Source organism: Oryctolagus cuniculus, chromosome 10 (assembly GCF_051225735.1).
Source record: "Oryctolagus cuniculus isolate XC-2025 breed Fujian yellow rabbit chromosome 10, ASM5122573v1, whole genome shotgun sequence".
Lineage (NCBI taxonomy): Eukaryota > Metazoa > Chordata > Mammalia > Lagomorpha > Leporidae > Oryctolagus > Oryctolagus cuniculus.
This window is the reverse complement of record NC_142876.1, coordinates 113,816,830-113,837,171: the sequence shown is the minus strand read 5'-3', so window position 1 is coordinate 113,837,171 and position 20,342 is coordinate 113,816,830. Positions and strand designations below refer to the sequence as shown.

Here is a 20,342-nt window from a genome sequence, read left to right as displayed (position 1 = left end):
TCTTTCACAACAAAATGGATCCAACTGGGGACCGTGATGCATAGTGAAATGAGCTGGTCCAAAAAAGACAAATGTTTTCTGATATTTGGTAGCCAATATAGAATACAAGAGAGTATAACAAAGAAACTGGCATCTTGTGATCTGATTATTGTCAACTGTATAAATTCTTGTCAAATAGTGGTCTTTCCACTTTTTACTTGTGGAACATTATTGTTTGAGGTGCTTTAAGCCTATGATTATAAAGTGAATTTATAAGTATCTTATTGCACGAGTTATGGGAAACGACAGATGACTGAGGAGAGGGGGAGGGAGGGGAAAATACAATTATCTTCTTAGAATTTTATCTATGGAATACATCAAGTTTATTCTCTTTCTGTTTATTTTTAAAAGATTTACTTATTTATTTGGAAGGCAAAGTTATAAAGAGAGAGAAGGAGAGACAGAGAAAGAGAGGAATCCAATCCCCTGATTGACTCTACAAATGGCCACAATGAAGAGGTGGTTTAAAAAAAAAAACAAAATTATAAACCATTTGTGCAACTAACCACAAAAGGAAGATCCAAACTCATAAAATCAGAGCTGAAAAGGAGATGTTGCAACTGATACTACACAAATGAAAATTATCAGAAAATATTACAACCAGGCATGTGGCTACAAATTAGAAAATCAAGAACAAATGGATAGATTTATCCTGGTTTGCAGATGACATGTACAAATGGATAGATTTATTCTGGTTTGCACATGACATGATCCTAAATATAGGGGAACCAAAAAATTCCACTAAGAAACTATTAGAGCTCCTAAGAGAGTTTAGCAAACTTTTAGGTTATAAAATCAACATGCAAAAATCATTAGCATTTGTATACACAAAAATGTCATGACTGAGAAATGAACTGCAGGCTCAGTAGCTAAAAAATTTAAATTCCTTGGGATGCATTTAACCAAACATATGACAGATGTCTAAAATGAAAATTATAAAATATTGAAGAAAGAATTAGAAGACATAAAAATGGAAAAATCTTCCATGCTTGTGAGTTGGAAGACTATCTTCAAAATGTCCATATAACCCAAAGCACTTTACAGATTCAGTGAAATCCCAATCAAAATACTGAGAACATTCCCAGATCTGGAAAAAAACAATTTTAAAAGCCATATGGAAACAAAAGAAACCCTAAAAAGCTAAAGCATTCTTAAAACACAAAAACAAAACCAAGGCATAACAATTTCTGATTTCAAGAGATACTACAAGGCTGTCAGAATCAAAATAGGCTGGGACTGACACAAAAACAGATACACATACAAATGGAACAGCATATAAACCCGAGAAATTACTCCATGTACCTACAGCCAATTAACCTTTGACAAATGAGCTGAAGTCATTCTCTGGACAAAGAGGAGTCTCTTTAACGAATGGTGTTGGAAAACTGGACCTCTATATGCAGAAATAGAAAACAACACCCTTCCCTTACATCCTATGTAAAAATCAACTCACAGTGCATCAAGGGACCTACACCCAAGACCTGAAACCATCAAAGTAATAGGTGAAAATGATGCAATATAGAGGCCCAGGCAAAAACTTTTTAGATAAGACCAGAGAAGCACAGGCAACAGAAACAAAAATAGACAAATGGAATTACTTCAAGTTAAGAAGCTTCTGTATAGCCAAGGAAACACTCAACAAAGTGAAGAGGCAACCAACAGAATAGAACATATTTTCAAACTGTGCATCTTATAAAGGATCAATATGCAGGATATAGAAAGAGCTCAACAAACTCAACAACGACAACTAAGGAAACAATCCAGTTAAGACATGGACAAAGGACATGAACAATTTTCCAAGGATGAAATCCAACTGGCCAACACACATGAAAAACTGCCAAGGATCACTAGCCATCACAGAAATGCAAATCAAAATCCCAACGGTAGAAATCAAAAGCAATAATGCTCATGAGGACATGGGGTGGGGGGAATATACCCTAATTAACCATATGTGGGAATGTAAACTAGTACAAACAGTATGAAAGACAGTACTGAACTTTCTGAGACTTGAATATCTATCTAACACATGATCCAGCTATCGTACTCCTGGGAATTTACCGAAAGGACATTCAATCAGCATGCAAATGTTTCCTGCAGCTCAATTCCCAATAGCTAAGACACACAATCAACTTATGTGTCCATACACTGGTGACTGGGTAAGGAACATTTGTTACATATACACGATTGAATACTTCTCTGCCTTAAAAGTGAAATCTTGTCTTTTACAAGAAAATTAATGCAACTGGATGCTTTTATGCTTAGTGAAATATCAAATCTGAAAAGACTAATGTGACCAGTATTCTCTGATATGTGGTAGCTAACATATGGAGTGCCCTTGAAAAACATTACATATATGAGTGAAACTGACATCTTGGATCTAATTACTATTTATAGCCCTTGCCTATATTCCTGCTTAGCACAAGTCTTTCTGTTTTTCACTTTTGCTATACTCTTCATTTAGTGGAGCAGTAAGCCCACGATTGTAAAGTAAACTGAAAATGTTAATGCAAAACTTCAAAAAAAATTGGAAGGAGAGGAAAAGAACTATCATTATATTATTAGACTTGCATCTAAGAACTGCAATGAAATCTGTTCTCTTTATATAATAATAAATATATTTTTCAAAAAACAACTTTATCGGGGCCAGTGCTGTGGTGCAGTGGGTTAAAGCCCTGGCCTGAAGCACCTGCATCCCATATGGGCACTGGTTCTAACCCTGGCTTCTCCTCTTCTGATCCAGCTCTCTGCTATGGCCTGTGAAAGCAGTAGAAGATGGGTTCAAACAAATGTGTAGGTAGATATTCAGAGCAGCTTTGTAAGGGGTGTTCAAAACATTCACAGAAAAGCACGTGACAAAAGCAATGCATGGATTTCAGCAAAAACAAACTTTGAATTCCATTTTTCAAAAACTTTTCAAGTGTGTGTATATGTGTGCACACGCATGCAGATAACATGACATTATCTATGGAAAACCTATGCACACCACCAAAAGCAGTTAAAACTCAGAAATACAGCAAGTTGCAGGATATTATGTAATTGTACAAAAATCAATATCATTGTTACACATGAATGACAAGTTATCTGAAAAAGTAAACAATACCATTTCCACACACTACAAAAAATAAAATAGCATAAATCTTAGGTATAAAAGGCCTTACAATGAAAGCTATATTACATTGGCAAATGAATGTGAAAAGGATACAAAGAATTGATGGATTTAAGCAATATATATCAGAAAAATCCATACTGTACAAACTGATTTATTGATTCAACCCACTCCCTAAGGTAACACTGATGTTTTTCACAGAACTAGAAAAAGAAAATTACTAAATGTGTAAGTAGGAATGAAAGGCCCCAACAGTCAGGCATTCCTGAATGCAAAGGACACAGCAGAAGGCATCACATTACCTGATCATAAGAGGTACTGTAAAGCTGCAGTAATCAAAGCAGACAGGTAGACCAGTGGAAGAGAAGACAGACCATGGAAATGAAAATACACATATACAGCCAACTGATCTCCTCCTTCCCCTAGCACCACCCCCTCTCCGTATCCCCCCTCTCTGTAACTCTGCCTTTGAAATGAAAATAAAAAAGAAATCAGTTGGGACATCTGCAACCCATGTCAGAAAAACAGGGCTTGCGTTCTCATTCTGTTTCCAATTCTAGCTTCCTGCTGAGAAGCAGGTGACAGCTCATGCAAGTAGATCCCTGTGACCCACAAAGGAGACAAGGACTGAGTTCCAGGTCCCGGCTTCTGCCTCACCCAGCCTAAACTATTACAAGCATTTGAGGAGTGATCCAGTAGACGGCAGATCTTTCTCTGCCTTTCAAATTAAGAAAATACACAATTTTAAGAAAACTTCGTCCAGATTGCCCAAAGGCTATGGGTGACTGGAGCAGGTGCACTGTGGTGCTCATCTGTGAGCACATTTTCAGCCCACAGATGTCCTGGTGCTCACTCCTCTGTCTGCTCCATCAAAGTCTTGCAATGAGGAATTTGCTATCAGCCATGTATGTCATAGTAAGCTATAAAGCCATTCAACCTTTCAAAAAGCAGAGTGACAGAGAAAAAACTGTCCAAACTCGAAAATAAGCCAATGTAGGCTTCTAATAATTACTGTTGGCAGGTGGTTGTTGGAGTAAAAGCCCACTCAGCCAGCTGCTGAGTCAACTGGATGTGCAGAGGGAGAACAGGACTTCATGCCTGGCATAGGGGTCACCACGCCTATGGGTTCCATGGCCACTGAGTCTGTCAGGTCAGCAGCCATGGACCTAATGAGCCATATCCCTGATCAGAAAAGGCCAGGGCAGAATGGGGTGGTGGATCTCACCCATCACAGCCCGAGTGATCCCAGGTTATGGATGGACACATGTTGTATTAAACCCACAGTCTCACTGCTCTGCTTGGTGGACAAGCTGGGTGAGCAACACTGTTTCCTGGGCATTTTGCTTTTAATGCACTGAACTGTTGAACAGACACTTTTCTAAGTGTTCCCTTCCTAACAAATTTAAATACGTGAACACAGGGTTGCTTCAGATAAAACTGTATGACATCTCTATTTTGGGAGCACAATCACATCTAAAGCCTGGGGCTCCTTCAATGCCAGGGAATCCTGGCTCCCCCACTCTGCTCCATCATCACTCTGTCCTCATTTTCCTTGCCCTGGAGGGCTCAGGGCATGGACTTCTCAGCACATCAGCCACACGGTGCACGGAGGGCAGGAGTGTGAGCTTCGTCTCCTGCAGGGTCTGGGCCATCACCAGACAGGGGCTGCATACTTGCATCACATACAGGGACACAGCAGGGGTCACTAGGTCACCAAAAAACAAAACTGTCTCCAAAGGAATTTGTTTTCACCCACTGCCATCGTAGATCTTTTTCTATCTTAGTTGATCTGAGACAGAGCTTGAAAACTGAAACTAAGAGCTTGGATATCATAGAATATGTGTCTAATGCCACACAGAAACCAGGTGCTGTGTGTATGAATGGATGCCTTGACCAGGCCACCCCCAGACTGAATGGAGGGGACCCTCAGCATCAGGGAAGTCATGGAGGAAACCAGGGGTCTCTCAGCCAGGGGAAGGGGCACTGTGCTGTTGAATGGTTTGGACTAAGGGGCTCTCAGGATAAAACTGGGAGAAATTGGTGTTGTCTACAGGGCTGGGCCCCTTCTGACCCTCACTCAAGTGTCAGGAAACTCAGAAAAAAGTTTTGAGCTCACCTCTCCCCAGATTGCTATTATCCAGGGGTTAATACAGGAAAATGGAGAGACAGATGACAGGTTCCACTGGGGATTCTGTGTTCTGTGCTCCCAGTGGAATCCATCACCTTTCCCCAGAAACCACAATGAAGATCCACAGAGAGATGAGATCAGAGAGTCTTTTCCTTAAAACCCTGCAGGGTGCTCTCAGGTGCATGGAATCCCCCAGCTGTCATCCTGGGTAAGTGGCTCATTATTCCATGGATGGGCAATCAGGGTGCGGTGGTTCCTAGGCAGGGTATGAATGGGTGCAAATGTGGCTACAATGAGGTTTGCAGCAGCCTCAGAGGAGACGTGGGCTCCAACAGTCCTCCACAGCTCAGCAGTGTTCTCTCTGATCCAGTGAGAACATTTACTTCTCGGGATATTTGCTCTTTTAATTTGGAAACCCATAAAATTAGCACATTTTTCCATATGAAACAGTCAACTGATCAATTTCAGTTTCACATTCATTTCTTTCTGTGACATGACATCCACTAGCTTGGTTTATCTCTTGACGAAGTGCACATTTTCCAACCATTTTCTTACTACGACAGTTCTTGTTTCTAACCACACCTCACGCGGGACAAGTGGAATTCTCAGTTTCCATTCAGTTATCAGCTTTATTCTTTCATCTGCAGGACACTGAGCTGTCATTTTACACCACTTTAAAGTTTGTCCTGAAAAGTACCTTAAGCCTTTTTTAGCAAATGGGAATGTTTGATAAAAGTTATCCCTCTGCTTCCTCCCAGTGTGTTCTCACAGAGGGCTTTCTTGTCCTGGCTGCAATTTCACACAGTTCAGATTGATGAAGTCAGCTCTCGGGATGTGCAGCAAGTCCAAACCAGAGGATGGGGAAATGAGGCTCCACTACACTGAATGACAATGGAGTGATGAAGATAGGACACTTAATTCTCCCTTTCTCTGAATTTTAGAATAACAGTATGTCAGAAATAAGTGTCCTAATAACTACTCTATCCATGAAAAAGTCCTCGTGTATCACTGATGATAAATACTGAAGAAATCATCCAAAAGCTGTACTTTGGAAATTTATATTTATTAAATAAAAGTTAATATAAAATTAAAAAGTAGAAACTAAACTTTTAACATTTAATAAAATACTGAGGAAATTTTGTTAGGAAGAAATTCTAAAAGAAATAGTTTCATATTCCTTGATGTCCATGCTTGAATTAAGTTTTCCCCCAATTTGATATACTGATGATACAAGAAATGTTGTGCCTGCTATATACATATCATGATTTACTAGAACAGAAAAATGCTAAGTAATCATTCTTTTTTGTTAGGAGGATAATTTGGGAGAACTTTGCCTCTGCTGGCTGCTGTCAGCTGTTTTTTCATAGATCTCATAACCCTCCAGCTCGAGTTGTACACGAAGAGAACATGCAGCTCCATACACACACAGTCCCTAACATACATGCACCATGTGTGGTCAGTGCCACCCACCAGAGAGCTTTTATGTCGACCATGTGGTGAAGACAAACTATGGTAACAACAAACAAAGGTGAGCTCTCTCATATATCCAAGGTACATTAGAATGAGCAGACATGAATCCTAGTTCATATCCATTAATACAGTCCTGAGAGAGATGCAGGACCACGCTTATGCTCCAGGTGACAGAACTGACACGCCCTCCCTCTCTTCCTCCCTCACCCTGTCTCTGTCCACCTATTAACTCCTAGGCAGAAAGCCCGCACTGGGGCCTGCAGAGGGTTTTCCTCATCCTGTTACCACTGCCAGTTCTCTCCTGTTCACTGGCTCGGGTGCATTGACATGATCAGTAACACCTTGTGCCTGGCCCATCTGATGGTGCAGTGTGTGGTAAGACTGCCTGACTGGGGTAAATGCAGTGTCAGAAGTGACTGCTGTTTACTGGGGTGGCACACAGTCCTAACATTGCTAATTTGCTCACGGAGCATCAGACTTCACGATCAGTTCTGCCAACTCCTAGCAGTGAGCATTCAGTGAAATGCTGACTTCCTGTTGACTTTCTTATTCTGTGCATGTTTTGTTCTCCTAACCTGCTCACTTAGCCTTTCCCTTCCTCTCCTATGGTGCAACCTGTGCGAGTGAGAACTCTTGCAGGACTTTCTTCCACAGGATTTGCCTGTGCTTTATGTCACTGTATTCAGAACTTCAGGTCTCTCTGAGGGCAGGTTGCTGTCTCCTGTGTGGAAAATAGATTTTGGGCTTGGTGCATCAGGAGAGCAGGTGTGGTGTCAGCATTGCCATTCCTAGGAGCTGTGCTGGAGGAGGGTCTACTGGCTTCTCCTGCTATGCAAAGACTTCTGTACCATCCTCTACTCTCCTACTCCATGTGTGCTACTCAGGGCTGTGTGAGCAGGCACAGCTGGGGAGAACTAGCTGACAGCATTTCTACACTTTCTTTTCTGAAATGTTCACATCTTAAGGAATGTTTTCTCATAAAATAACACAGTACCAGGTATTAGATATATTTAGCTTCCTTTCAATGAGTGCATAAAATAAAAATGTAAACATCTGGCAATGACAGCTGCAGTGTGCACTCAGCACTGTGAGGTCACAGCTGGGGGAGAACACTCCTGTCTTCAGCTGTCTCTCCTGATCCTCCACAGAGACACCATCAGTGGGTACCCTGGATGCATCCAAATGTGTCTTCTTCCTGATCACTACCCTGGGAAAGAAGGAGATGTCTTTCAGCTCCTTCTGGGGAATTTCGTCCATAGGCAAAGCAAGGCTTTTCCAGTGGTTTGAAGAATGATCCATGAGAATGGTACTTCCTGATATGATCCCTACTTTGTGGCATCATCTGTCCTGCCTTTTCTTACACACACCCCTGACAAACACTCAACTTCTGTTGTCCACCAACCCCAACTTACCAATAATGAGGAAGCTGGCAGATCAGTGTTCTAATATTATATGTCCATACTTCTATCAGCTACAGTTATATTTTTAAATCTGAGTTAAAGCACAGTACACCCAAGAGAACTTCAAAGCATGCGAGGACCATAGAATTAAAAGGTAACCATATTTTGGTTAAACAGAATATTTTGAAATCTATACATATTCTATATGCACTTTAAGTTTTAAAGACCTTTCTTATATGTGTTGTTCAAATTTAAAAAAAAAACAACAAGATTTTAAACATTTATACCTATTTCCAATAACTTAAAGGAAATTCTCAAATATTTCAACATATAAGAAAATAGAAGTATAGAACTTTGATGGTTTTTAAAGATTAATTAATTTACTTGAAAGGAAGGGTTACAGAGAGATGGAGAGAAAAAGGAGATTTTCCTTTCCTAGTAATTTTATGCAATTTTCTAAAGCATTACCTTAAATTATTTTTTATTAAATGTTATTATTTTAAAACACTATCAGAATATTTTGCCTAGCTTATGTGAAATAGATACATAGTAAACAGTTGAGTTTCTTTTTAGGTACAGGAAAGACACAAAAAACTGTTTAGAACTTTGTCCCATCATCATTTCTGTAGAAAAGAATCATCCGTCTACATAGACTGTGAACATATCCACTGTGATTTCTATGAGGCAGGAATGGAGCAGGAAGGAACCATGGAACAGAAGGTGTTCAGACCCTGCTCCTCCAGGCAAGGACAGAGCAGGCAAATTAGAGAACAACCACTATAACCCAAAAGGTGCACTTATGAAATTTGTATTTATTAAATAAAAGCTTTCTATTAAAAAATATGAGGGGACAGCACTCTCTCAAGGTGAGAGGAGGAGACCATCACAGGGACAGCAGTGCCTGCAGTTTCTGCAGAGACTATTGTTACCCGCACGTGTTCACACACGTATGTAATAGAACCTACACCTGTTCACACACATATGTAACAGAACCTGCACCTGTTCACACATGTATGTAACAGGACATATACCTGTTCTCACACGTATGTAACAGGACCTGCACCTGTTCACACACATATGTAACACCCTTGCACACACAGCATCTCTAATAAGGGACACGCTTACCCATACAGAGCATCACATGTTGAGTGAACGTCAGGTGATACAATTAAATTCAGAGCACACACTAACTCACATTTATGTTAACTCTCAAGTGTTAAGAAAATTTCTCTGGAAATAACTGAATATAAACCTAACAGAGACGTAAGACAGTTCCATGCATAGACAGACCCTTGCCACTTACTGCATATGAATATCTCATTCCTACTTTCCTAAAATTCTTATGAGAGTTCATTCCTACTGTGGATCCAGAACTTTATGAGGATTCTGCAGATGCAAAGGGAAGGAACTCACTGCCCTTCAGGTGAAAAACTAAAAGTAAGGTAAAAATCATGAAACAACCTTTAATCTAGTGACCACTTTATTGTCCAGGTCCTGTGGGAGTCCAGAAAGGGCTGTACGCTCCAATCATGATGGGCAGGTGTGCAGCTAGGAACACAGTGGCTTCCAAGATAGTCTGAGGTAGACTGAAGTATTCCCAAGTGAAAAAGGATGTACAGAGATTAATCCAGATATCTCCATGAACAGTAGCTGTGGTCACAACTGATAAATGAAGTAATACTCGAGATTAACCATTTTTTTCTTACTTTTTCAACAGACTTACTCTATGTTTTTCCCCTTTAAAAATGAGCAAAAAGATTTATTTTCTAGTTTTATTGCCGTAAGGAATGTTTTTTATCCTGAAGTCAGCATTGGGATCATAGCCAACGCCTTCCTTCTCTTCCAAATCCTCTCGTTCTTTCTCAAGCACAGGCCCAGGCCCACAGACCTGACCATTGGGCACCTGGCCCTCATCCACCTGCTGATGCTGATCACTGTGGGGGTCATAGCCACAGACATTTTTGAGTCTCAGGAGGTATGGGATGACATCATGTGTAAAGTTGTCATCTACTCGTACCAGGTGACACGGAGCCTCTCCCTGAGCACCACCTGCCTGCTGAGTGTCCTCCAGGCTGTCACCCTCAGCCCCAGGAGCTCCTGTTTAGCAAAGTTTCAGCACACATCCTCACATCAAAACATGTCTGGGTTTCTCTTCCTATGGGTCTTCAATTTGTCCATCAGCGCTCATTTCTTAACCTCCACAGTTGACACCAAAAAATTGTACATCCCACAGTCTTATGTTTGTCACTCAATCCTGCTATCTTTGGCCCCTGAGCTACTTTCCAGGTACACATTTTCCATATTGTGGATCTTCTGGGATGCCTCCCTCTTAGGGCTCATGGCCGTCTCAAGTGGGTACATGGTGACTCCCTGTGCAAGCACAAGAGGTGGTCCCAGCATCTTCACAGCACCAGCCTCTCTCCAAGAGCCTCCCCAGAGCACAGGGCCACCCAGACCATCCTGCTGCTCATGTCATCTTTGTGCTCCTGTACTTGATGGACTGCATTGCGTACTCCTTCTCAGGGATGTGGTGGAACAGCGACCCAGTTTGCCTGTGCATCCATTTGTTGGTGTGCAATGGCTATGCCACCACTGGACCTTTGTTTTTCATCAGTAGTGAAAAGCAAATGATCCAGTTTTTCAAATCCATGTTGGAAAGGCATGCAAGTGTTTAATTTTTCATTAATGCCTGATTTCAAGAAAGAATAGGAACAGGGAAGCCTTTTCTAGGCTAGGAGAAAATGGTTTTTAAAAAAGTGGAGACTGTGCATTCTCATGGGATAGTTGGAGGGACAACCACAGTGTACATTCTGTGGAAGGAAGAGCGATGCTGTGGATCTGTGTGCAGGCTGCACAGGCACCACAACAAGCATGCACAAAACAAACGAACCCAATAGCCCTGAGCTGCAGAAAGCACCAGCTCTGGAGATCAAGATGAGATCAGATGGTAGTAGCCCAGGCTACTGTAGTTACAGCTACAGTGACACAGCAGACTCCAATTGGAGTCCAGTCCACAGCCCTGAGGGGAACACAGTTCTTACTCAACCAGCAGAGAAGAATAGGGGCACATCTCTCTCTTCCCATAACCCTAACAACAGCGTACATCAACCAGCTGCCAGAGGGTGGGTGCCATTTTGAAGCAGCTGCTTCAGGGACAGTCGCCATCTCATCAGCACAGGCAATGGCAGCAATTCCCATGCACTCATCTGGCAACAGATGGGGAGAGGCAACCTTTCCAATGTTAGTCCCAGCTGAAGAAACTCTTCTAAATGCCCAACATGATTGTGAAACAAGCAGGGTCGTGCTGGTATTCTGCACACATGTGATCCAGGGATTTTACCAGATGAAAAAACATCCACATTCCCCACTGATGTTGAGCCTGGCTGGAGGACTGACAGGGGCTCAGCACCCATCTTTGACGCTGAGGTGTGCTCAGCCTCTCAGAGTCCAGGGCTCAAAGCACAGAGGAAACAGTATGATCAAAGTGTGCATACTGCTGAAAGCAATTTACAGATTCAATGTAACCCCAATCACAATACCAATGACATTCCTCTTAGATCTAGAAAAACCAATGGTAAAATTCCTATGAAAACACAAGAGACCCTGGATAGCTAAAGCAATCTTATACAGCAAAGACAAAGCCACAGGCATCACAACACCAAATTTGAGACTTACTACAAGGAAGTTCTAATTCAAACAGCCTGGTACTAGTTAAAATAAAACAGCTACATAGACCAATGGAACAGAACAGAAACGCCAGGTATCAATCCAGCATCTACACCCAACTTATATTCAAACAAGGAGCTAAAACTATTCCCTGGACCAAGGACAGTCTCTTCAACAAATCGTGCTGGGAAAACTGGATTTCCACATGCAGAAAAATGAAGCAGGACCTCCACCTTACACAAAAGTCCACTCAAAGTGAATCAAAGACATAAATCTACAACCTGCTACCATCAGATTACTAGAGAACACTGGAGAAACTCTTAAGTCTTTTCCTATGCCAATGTCCTGATTGGAATAGACCACAGAGGCAGAAGAAGTCAAAGTCAAAATTAACAAATGGGATTACATCAAACTAAGAAGCTTCTGCACTGCAGAAATACTCAGCAAAGTGAAGAATCAACTGAGAGAATGGGAGAAAATATTTGCCAACATGCCAATTGAAAAAGGATTAATATCCAGAATCTATGAAGAGCTCAAGAAACTCAACTTCAACAACACAACAATCCAGCCAAGAAATGGGTAAAGGTATTAAGTAAGTATTTTTTCAAGAGGCAAAACTCAAATGGCCAAAAGACACATAAAAAAATGCTCAGGATCACTAGCCATCAGGGAGATGTAAATGAAAAGCACAAAGAGATTTGACATCACCCCATTTAAAATGCCTGTCATACAGACATCAACAAACAAATAAGGCTGGCAAGCATGTGGTGGGAAAGGTAGCCTACTCCACAGCTGGTGACATGTAAACTGATACAACCAATGTTGAATGACCCAACCATCCCACCCCTGAAAATTTAATGAAATGAAGATAAATCAGCATATTAAAGAGATATCTGTACACCTATGTTCACTGCAGCTCAATTCACAAAAGCCAAGATATGCATTTAACCCAGATGTCTACCAAATGAAGACTGGATAAAGAAATTATGATACATACACACTATGAAACACTACACAGCAATAAAAAAAAAACCATGAAATCCTGTCATTTGCAACAAAATGGATGCACCTGGAAACTACGATTCTTAGTCAAATAATCCAGTCCCAAAAAGGCAAATACCTTATGATTTCCCTGATCTGGAATAACCAATACAGTACTTAAATGTCATCTACAGGAGTGAAATTTACACTTTGAGATTCAATAATTTTTCGTAGCCCTTCTCTCGACTTTGAGGAACAGTGGTTTTTTTCTTCATACTATTTGTTGAACTCTACTTAGTGTTTTTTTGACATATAAGTATAAAGCTAACGTAGATATTTGTTAAATTTAAGAATGAGAACTGGAGAGGATGGAGAAGAAGGGTAGGAGGAGAGGTGAGAGAGAGGATAGGGTGGAAATTATCATTAGGTTCCTGAATCTGTACATGGAAATTGCATGAAATCTGGATACCTTAAATATTTAAAAAACTGTTCAATAATTAACATGTCTTTAGATGAGTAAATATTTGACCTCAAAATGATTAATGGTTGTGTACAAGATGTGCTCTCCAGGTTCACAGATATTTATGGAGTTCAGGGTTTTTTCTGTTAAACTACTTATGTTGTTGCATGTTGACATGTAAAAAATAGGTAACTTAACCCTACAACAAGTATTGGGTAAACCCAAGAGTCCAATTCAAATCAGATGCATAATAACTAGAGCTTGTCCTGAGTTACAAACTTTAAGTGACTAAACACATGTGAGTTTTCAAGATGGAGATGTGATCTGAGGACATACACAGGATAGAAGGACAAGAAAGGGGCATAGGAAACACTGGGGAATTGACCCAGTCACAGGACCCAGAGCAGGTGCTTGTGGCCCTGTGAGTGACAGAGCTCAAATACAAAGGAAGGAGGCAAGGGCACAGCTGTTCTCCCATCTGCAGCGTGAGTGAAACAGGAGTTGAGATGATGCATGACCACCATGAGGTCCAGCACTCGCTGACCTGCTTTAGGTACAAGAAAAAGCACACCTGGGTTTTCATTATCACACCTACCCACTGCACCACTGTCTCATCACTCAATATTCTCATCAGATATAAAATGACCTCTTTGATCTTTGGCAGCAAGTAGGAGGCAACCACTAAAATGCTCAGTTTGTTTACTTTTAAGGAAATTTTAGCCCCATAGTCACTGTTGTCATCTGACACATAGAGCTGCTGCAGCATGTGCCGATGCATTGATATCATTCACTTAAAGCTGGGACACCTAACCTGGGATGAGATATGTAGTTGTGGTAATAGGCCATGTTCTGGTCCTGCAGCCAGCTCTAAGTCTCAATGTCTGACTAACACAAGTGAGATTCTTTAACTACAAGGTAATCAAATAGCTATCAGTAACTAAAGGAATCCTGAGAAGCCTCAAACATTTGTGAATGAATCTGTGCATTTCTAAAAAACACAGCAGTCTAACAATCCCAAGGGAAATCAGAAATTGTGTAAATGACCCGAAATGGCAAACCTATGTCACAATGTGTGTGATGCCTAAGCACTGCATAGAAGAAAATAGATAATATCAAATGATATTCCAACAAAGAGCAGTCTCTGGATGGTTATCTGAGCTTCTACTTTCAAAAACTGACAGAGAAATTAAGCCAATCATCTTTACAAGGATGAAAATAAAATCCTTGTTAGAATCAATACATAGGAGAAAGGAATGGATCACCAGTCAGAACTAGGGAGAAGACATCACCATAGAGCAGATGCTACACTTGATCTTAGCCAAAAGGCCGAGAAGTGATAGAGCAGATATCATTATAGTCATTAAAATATAATTAAGGGGCCCATGTTACGGTGTAGCAGATAAAACTACCACCACCTGTGATGCTGGCATCATGTATGGGCATTGGTGCATACCCCAGCTACTTTCACTTCCTACCCAGCTTCCTTCTAATGTCCCTGGGAACACATCGAAACATGGTCCTGGTGCTTGGGCCACTGCTACCTATCTAGGAAACCCAGATGAAGCTCCTGGTTCCTGGCTTCAGCCTGCTCCAGCCCTGACTATTGTGGCCATCTGAAGAGTGAACCAGCAGATGGAAGAGCTCTCTTTTCCTGTCTCTCCCTCTCTTTACCTTTGCTTTCAAATTAATAAATCTTTTAAAAAGATAATAATTTTCAACAAATTTACTGTAAAACAAATGTACTGCAGAAGATCTCTACAATTACAACTATGAATCACTAGTGACAGGCATTGAAGAGGACATGAAGAAATAGAACAACTTCCCATATGCAGGGAATGGAAGAGTAAGTACCATTTACAAGTCCGTATTATATAAACTGACATGCAGACACAATGCAATCTCCATCAAATTACCAAGGGCACATTCCAGAAAACCAGAAACACTACTGATGTTGGGCACCAAAAAATAGGTTGTTCCCAGATCATTAGATCCCCGCAGAGACCCCCAGAGACTCGATCACACCAAACTGCAAAAGCAAGGTTTATTTGGGAGTACAAGCCACGACAGGGACTCCATCCAACCAAACAGCACAGCGGAGGAAGGAGTGAGGCTCCCTGTCTTTGGGAGAGTTTTTAAAGGAAAAAAGGGCTACATCAGCAGGAAAAAAGAGTTACATACAGCATGGAAGCTCTGGGTACAGGGAGTTACAGCGGGGGCTAACAGCACGGAAGCTTTGGGCGCAGGGAGTGACTTTCTTTAGCAATCTCTGCTTTGCTGTCCTTGGTCTACCAAGCTACCTGTCCCTGGTAAGCTTTGATATCTCCAGAATGCCTGAAGGCCTGCTTTTACAAGGACCCAGGTCTGCTATGGGTAACAGAGGCTGCTTTTTTTATTGTTTTAAAATGGAGTCACTTTGCTTCTTCACTGATGCATGAAAGACCCAACAGCAAAAACAATCCAACAGAACAAAGAGCACAGTATGTGGCTTAAAATATACTGCAAAGCTATAGTGATTATAATAGCACAATGAAAGACGATTAAAAACACATTAACAGAAATAAAGCTCTTTGCTTGAAATGCGGTTCTGTAATACCAAAACGTATCATAGGCATTTTGAAGGCTAAAAGGAGCTGTAACTAGTAACCCAGCCACAGGAGCACACCCCATGAGACGCACCTGTCTGAACGAAGCCCTTTCACCTGGAGAAGTCAGTGGCATTGGCTGGGAATCTAGCAATCAAAAGGTTTTGTCCTATTGGGAACCAATTCCTAAATATCCTGAAATGCAACCGCAGCAGGCAAAGTTCTCAGTTAGGTTGGGGAATTTACCCAGTTACAGACCTTCTCCGTGGGAACTTCGGAGCCAAGGAGCAGGTGCTCAGCCTGGTGGTCAACACGGGTGTCCCACTCTGGAGGGCAGCGTGGACTGCTGACTCCAAGCTTCCTGCCCACGCAGACCTGGGGGCAGCTGTGATGGCTCAAGCGACTCACGGGGGAGACCTGGACTGCATTTCCAGGCCCTGGCTGCCCCACACCCAGGTCTTTGGGAACATTGCAGGATATGGCCAGGGGATGGTGGCTCCTTCAACTCCTCCCCCCTCCTGCTCTCCCTCTCAAATACATGGAATATTAAACCGTGCTTGTTAAAAGCGAATTTTAGAAGCGACCATCCCCTCACTGTGTGACCATTTTAAAGAATCGAGACTCCTGGCCACTGCGCCCCAAAACCCACGTGACGCTGGCAGCAGAGCCCACCGACCTCACTCCGCGCCTCCCAAGCCTTCAGAACTACAGAAAGTCTGCACCCTAATGTTTATCGCAGCACAATTCACAAAAGCCAAGACCTGGAACCAACCTAAATGCCCATCAACAGTAGACTGGATAAAGAAATTATGGGATATGTACTCTTTAGAATACTATACCGCAGTAAGAAACAATGAAATCCAGTCATTTGCAACAAAATGGAGGAATCTGGAACACATCATGCTGAGTGAAGTAAGCCAGTCCCAAAGGGACAAATACCATATGTTCTCCCTGATCGGTGACAACTGACTGAACACCAAAAAGGAAACCTCCTGAAGTGAAATGGACACTATGAGAAACGGTGACTTGATCAGCATAGCCCTGACTGTTAAGGAACAACTTAATACATTATCCCTCTTAGTTTTTTTTTTGTCTGTTCTACTTAATATGACTGGTTTAATTCTGTAATTATCACACAGTTATTCTTAAGTGTTGAAAATTAACTGAAATGTGATCCCTGTTAAACATAAGAGTGGGAATAAGAGAGGGAAGAGATGTACAATTTGGGACATGCTCAGGCTGACTTGCCCCAAATGGTAGAGTTAGAAACATACCAGGGGATTCCAATTCAATCCCATCAAGGTGGCATGTACCAATGCCATCTCACTAGTCCAAGTGATCAATTTCAGTTCACAATTGATCATAATGAAAGGACTAAGAGTCAAAGGGAGCACATAAACAAGTCTAGTACCTGCTAACACTAACCGATAGAATAAATAAAGGGGAGAGTGATCCAACATGGGAAGCGAGATACTCAGCAGACTCATAGAATGGCAGATGTCCTAAATAGCACTCTGGCCTCAGAATCAGCCCTAAAGGCATTCGGATCTGGCTGAAAAGCCCATGAGATTATTTCAGGCATGGAAAGCCAAGACACTCAGGCAAAAAAAAAAAAACAAACCTAAATGAAAGATCTCTGTGAGTGAGATCCCAGTGGAAAGAACAGGTCTTCAAAGAAGGAGGTACCTTTCTCTGAAGGGAGGAGAGAACCTCCACTTTGACTATGACCTTGTCTAAACAAGATAAGAGTCGGAGAACTCGGAGGGCTTCCATAGCCTTGGAAACTCATGACTGGAGCATAGGGAGATTACTGATGCCATAGACAGGAGTGTCAAGTGGTAAAGTCAACAACAGGAGTCATTGTGTACTTACTCCTCATGTAGGATCTCTGTTTTTAGCGTGCTGTACATTGATATTTAATGCTATAACGAGTACTCAAACAATATATTTCACTTTGTGTTTCTATGGGGGTGAAAACTGTTGAAATCTTTACTTAATGCATACTAAACTGATCTTCTGTAAAAAAAAAAATAAAAAATAAAAAAAAAAGAAATTATCAATTCCCAACTTGACTCTCACTGGGATTAAACATGACAATAGGTCTGATCTGATTTCATCATCATTTAAAAAATCATCTATTATTTTTCACTTTATGTTTCTATGTGGGAGCAAACTGTTGAAATCCTTACTTAATGTATACTAAGGTGATCTTCTGTATATTAAGATAATTGAAAATGAATCTTGATGTGAATGGAAGGGGAGAGGGAGTGGGAAAGGGGAGGGTTGTGGGTGGAAGGGACGGTATGGGGGGGGAAGCCATTGTAATCCATAAGTCGTACTTTGGAAATTTATATTCATTAAATAAAAGTTAAAAAAGAAAAAAAGAAAAAAAAAAAGAAAGTCAACACCTCGGCCTGGTCCAGAAGTGGCACAGCCAAGAACGCGCAATCCGTGTCGCCAGGCCGCGTCCCTGCCCCCGGAGCCGCGACGCCGGGAGCTGAGCCCCCAGGCCGCCCCGGGCCGCGAGAGCCCGGTCCCAGCTCGCTGCCCGCGTGGCGGCGCAGAGCCCAGGCTGCAGGCGAAACTGTGCCCGAAGCCCGCCCGGCCTGCGCGATGCAGCAGCCCGCCCGGCCCGCGCGACCCCGCCACCAGCCCGCCAGCCCGCCGGGTCATCGCCACCTACCCGGGCACCTCCGCCGGGTGCCGCGCAAACAGCACCAGTCCTCCCCATCTCTGAGGCCGTCCTGCGGAGGCCGGGACGCAGCGCTCCCGGAAGGTCGCAGTCTCCTCCAGGCGGCGGCTTCGAGAAAGCCAGGGTCAGGTGAGGAGAGAAGGTCACCGCGCCGGGCCTGGCCATGCGAGGAGCTTAGGCCCACAGCCCTGCAGAGCCCCGCGCCTGCCCCAGCACCTGGGCTCCCAAGGCCTCTGGCCTTCAAATTACCTCGGCGCCGCGCTCTGCGCCCAGGCTCGCTCACGTGTGCGTGGGGGCCAAGGCGAGAGCGCCCATCTGAGCATGCCCAGAATTGATAGCCCTTCCTAACCGCATCTGCCCTACCTGTGTAAATGCCACGGTAACAACCGCAGCTTTCCTTAGAAAAAAATAAGCAGGCGTGGTTTTTTTTTCTTAAATTTTATTTAAGGTATACAAATTTCATGTATTTCATACCTATGGATTCAGGAACACAGAGATACTTCCCATCCTACCCTCCCTCCCACCCTTCTTCCTTCTCCCTCTCCTGTTCCCATTCTTAATTTTTATTTACAAAGATGTATTTTCAGTTAGCTTCATACTCATAAGGGCTCAGGAAATAGTATGCGGGAAAACACAACAGAACAACAACAACAAAAAACCAGCGCTCCTCAAAATCCAGACAAGGAATGTTAAAATCCTCTCATCTCGAATTGAAAATGAATCTTGATGTGAATGGAAGGGGACAGGGAGCAGGAAAGGGGAGGGTTGCGGGTAGGAGGGAAGTTATGGGGGTGGGGGGAAGCCATTGTAATCCATAAGCTGTACTTTGGAAATTTATATTCATTAAAATAAAGTTAAAAATAATCCTCTCGGGTAGAGGAGGGACGCCCAGGGCTCCGAGTCCACACATCCGCGCTGGAAGCGCAGGTGAGCTCAGTAACCGGAGACATTGGCGGGGAAATGGCGGACAGAATTTTAGAGGGAAGCGGGCATTGAAGCGGGAAAGTTCAACAGACTGACCACAGGAGAGAAGGAAAAAATAATAAATAAATAAATAAAAAGGTGGGGGCATACTGGTACAGACAAGTTCCACTCTCTGCCAACCTTGCAAAGGCCAGCAAGAGACAAAGAGCTGGGATATACATAATAAAAGGGGAGAGTTAAGGCTACAATTCAGTAGCCTAGGCAACCCAGTGGGAGTCCACAGGAGAAACCGAGCCTGCACAGACTCTTTGGGTAGAAGCCAGCTGAAGCTAAATACCATCCATTCTGCTCAGCCTTGCAATATTACTTACCTCCCGAATAAAAAATAAAATAAAATAAAATAAATGAATACATAAATAAAGAGAGATTTACCACGCATAACCTGAGCGTGTCACCTTTGCACACCTGTAACCCTGAAGAACCAAGCAGAGCTCTCAGGCCACACCCATCTCAAGCCTCCAAGGTTCCTCCAACAGCAGGCAGTCCACTTAACACAGACATGGTATAAAAAAAAAAAAAACTCACAGTGAGGGAAACAGAATTAACCATGCCAAGCAATAAACACAGAAATCGAGGGAACAAGATCAACGATGACATTATGATGCCTCCAAATAAACAAAAGACCCCAAGCAAAGATTATGAAGATGATGAGATAGAAGAAATGCAAGATACGGATTTCAAAAAATTTATGATAAGAACATTTAGAAGTTTTCAAAAGCAAATCCTTGAACTACAGAAATCCTTATTGGACAGGATTGAAAATCTCTCTCATGAAAATGAAATTTTAAGGAAGAATCAAAATGAAATGCAGAAACTAGTAGAACAGGAAAGTGT

At 42.3% G+C, this 20,342-nt stretch overlaps 1 non-coding gene and 1 pseudogene across 1 annotated transcript; one reads left to right on the top strand and one right to left on the bottom strand.

Moving 5' to 3' along the window:
* ORYCUNV1R-PS1588 (vomeronasal 1 receptor oryCunV1R-ps1588 pseudogene) lies at window positions 9,870-10,818 on the top strand (annotated as a pseudogene).
* Window positions 14,399-14,588, bottom strand: LOC149124429 (U2 spliceosomal RNA). Its single transcript, XR_016215182.1, has one exon. It is a non-coding gene; the product is annotated as a U2 spliceosomal RNA (small nuclear RNA).
* Between the last annotated feature and the right edge of the window lie 5,754 nt (window positions 14,589-20,342).